The sequence below is a fragment of the Durio zibethinus genome, unplaced genomic scaffold (assembly GCF_047325235.1).
Source record: "Durio zibethinus cultivar Kanyao isolate XHJ-2024 unplaced genomic scaffold, ASM4732523v1 HiC_scaffold_387, whole genome shotgun sequence".
In the NCBI taxonomy this organism is placed as follows: Eukaryota; Viridiplantae; Streptophyta; class Magnoliopsida; order Malvales; family Malvaceae; genus Durio; species Durio zibethinus.
Window position 1 is genome coordinate 1,115,001 of NW_028323010.1, and position 2,500 is coordinate 1,117,500.

Sequence of the window (2,500 nt, forward strand, 5' to 3'; positions counted from 1 at the left end):
GCGGTCGGTTGCCTCGAGCACCATCGGCACACGCTGGGCCCTGGTGCGGGCGCTTGCCTCGACCACCATCGGCACACGCTGGGCCCTGGTGCGGGCGCTTGCCTCGACCACCATCGGCACACGCTGGGCCCTGGTGCGGCAGGTTGCCTCGAGCACCATCGGCACACGCTGGGCCCTGGTGCGGTCGGTTGCCTCGAGCACCATCGGCACACGCTGGGCCCTGGTGCGGGCGCTTGCCTCGACCACCATCGGCACACGCTGGGCCCTGGTGCGGCAGGTTCCCTCGACGACCATCGGCACACGCTGGGCCCTGGTGCGGTCGGTTGCCTCGATCACCATCGGCACACGCTGGGCCCTGGTGCGGGCGGTTGCCTCGACCACCATCGGCACACGCTGGGCCCTGGTGCGGCAGCTTGCCTCGAGCACCATCGGCACACGCTCGGCCCTGGTGCGGTCGGTTGCCTCGAGCACCATCGGCACACGCTGGGCCCTGCTGCGGCAGGTTGCCTCGACCACGATCGGCAGCCTCGACCACCATCGGCACACGCTGGGCCCTGGTGCGGGCGCTTGCCTCGACCACCATCGGCACACGCTCCGCCCTGGTGCGGCAGGTTGCCTCGACCACCATCGGCACACGCTGGGCCCTGGTGCGGGCGGTTGCCTCGACCACCATCGGCACACGCTGGGCCCTGGTGCGGGCGCTTGCCTCGACCACCATCGGCACACGCTGGGCCCTGGTGCGGCAGGTTGCCTCGAGCACCATCGGCACACGCTGGGCGCTGGTGCGGCAGGTTGCCTCGACCACCATCGGCACACGCTGGGCCCTGGTGCGGGCGCTTGCCTCGAGCACCATCGGCACACGCTCGGCCCTGGTGCGGTCGGTTGCCTCGAGCACCATCGGCACACGCTGGGCCCTGGTGCGGCAGGTTGCCTCGACCACCATCGGCACACGCTGGGCCCTGGTGCGGGCGCTTGCCTCGACCACCATCGGCACACGCTCGGCCCTGGTGCGGTCGGTTGCCTCGAGCACCATCGGCACACGCTGGGCCCTGGTGCGGCAGGTTGCCTCGAGCACCATCGGCACACGCTGGGCCCTGGTGCGGGCGGTTGCCTCGACCACCATCGGCACACGCTGGGCCCTGGTGCGGGCGCTTGCCTCGACCACCATCGACACACGCTGGGCCCTGGTGCGGGCGCTTGCCTCGAGCACCATCGGCAGACGCTGGGCCCTGGTGCGGCAGGTTGCCTCGAGCACCATCGGCACACGCTGGGCCCTGGTGCGGTCGGTTGCCTCGAGCACCATCGGCACACGCTGGGCGCTGGTGCGGGAACTTGCCTCGACCACCATCGGCACACGCTGGGCCCTGGTGCGGCAGGTTGCCTCGATCACCATCGGCACACGCTGGGCCCTGGTGCGACAGGTTGCCTCGAGCACCATCGGCACACTATCGGCCCTGGTGCGGGCGGTTGCCTCGACCACCATCGGCACACGCTGGGCCCTGGTGCGGGCGCTTGCCTCGAGCACCATCGGCACACGCTGGGCCCTGGTGGGTTTAGGCACATCTTCAAATTTCTGCCGTGCCAATGCCATTTTTATGGCTTGTAAATTCATACAATGGTCCCCTAAGCCTTCACGTGAAGTTTCGTTGGAAGATGACTCGTTTTCTATTTTTCACGATTTTCGAAACTTTTTGCGGTTCGGGATTTTTTAAAATTTTTTTATAAGGATTTTTGGCCCCAAATTTTGTAGGCATGATCCTTCTATTTTTGTTGGCATGCACAAAAAAATTCAGCTAAAAACTCGAAGTAGAGAAGATTTTGTGACCGTTTGAAAAAAGTGTCCCCATTTCAGACACTTTAACGGCTACTGGTAGCAAACCTGTAAAATCTCAAATGCTCTTTAAGGGGGTGTGAATTCTCAGAGGTTTGATGAGGGATAGGGGGCCAACACAAGGCCAAGTACCAGCACCCATCGCACATCATGTGCGCACACCCCCCCGGCCCCCCTCCCAATCGCCGGAACCCCAATGCCGCCGGTCAGGTTCTCCGGCGGTACTCCGACGATGCTCCGGCGATGCTCCGGCGATGCTGTCCCGAGTGAAAAAAATGCGGCACCAGCACATGCTGGAGCCAAGCATGGGCACCGTGGCTCAAAATCGAACTTCGGCCAAGGCCTCGACCATCAATGGCACATGATGACGCATGGTGATGGCACATGCATCGACCATCATCGGCATAGGCTGCCCTTCGGTACGGGCACTTGCCTCGACCGCCATCGGCACAAGCTGGGCCCTGGTGTGGGTTGTTGCCTCGATCACAATCGGCACATGCTGAGCCTTGGTGCGGGCGGTTGCCTCGAGCACCATCGGCAGACCCTGGGCCCTGGTGCGGCCGATTGCCCCGATAACCATCGGCACACGCTGGGCCCTGGGGCGGGCGCTTGCCCCCAGCACCATCGGCACACGCTGGGCCCTGGTGCGGGCGCTTGCCCCCAGCACCA